This window comes from Nelusetta ayraudi, unplaced genomic scaffold (assembly GCF_046127955.1).
Source record: "Nelusetta ayraudi isolate G7.1 ecotype Tasmania unplaced genomic scaffold, CSIRO-AGI_Nayr_v1 ptg000026l, whole genome shotgun sequence".
Taxonomy (NCBI): Eukaryota; Metazoa; Chordata; class Actinopteri; order Tetraodontiformes; family Monacanthidae; genus Nelusetta; species Nelusetta ayraudi.
Genome location: NW_027466076.1, coordinates 7,895,001 through 7,895,579, shown reverse-complemented (window position 1 = coordinate 7,895,579; position 579 = coordinate 7,895,001).

Here is a 579-nt window from a genome sequence, read left to right as displayed (position 1 = left end):
TCCCGTATATTTCGGGGAGCCCTCCCCATCGTCGACAGACTTCAGAGACGAGATGTCCCAGATTTGAAAATCTAGGAGGTGGCAACCCTAATTAGCAGCCTGGTTATCTGTAGACATTGTTTCGCATATCTTTCTTTCAAGGTCCAGTGTGTGATTTTAAAGGAGGCCAGATATTTAAGGTAAGTTTCGTATTCAGGGCATTGTCAGACGGGCTAATCCTAAAACATGGTGGCGCAGGATGGCAGCTAACTAGAAGCAAGGCCCTTATTGCTCTTCATATATTCTTACATATGTATGAGAGCCGTTCTAAAGGTAGGAAAACCAAATTGGTTTTATTGTACAGAGAGTATAGACTTTGATGGGTAGTATGTTGAGCTTTTACCAATATAAAAACGATAAATCAAGCAGAATTTTACACACTGGACCTCTAAAGACCCTGAATTTATATCCCTTCTATTAGCTTAACTTAGCTATGTATGCATTATTAGTCTTTGTACGGAAATACATGACAGTTTTGTCGTATAATGCACACACACAACCCACTTGTCAGCACATCAGCTGTACGTTTAGTGAGGGAAC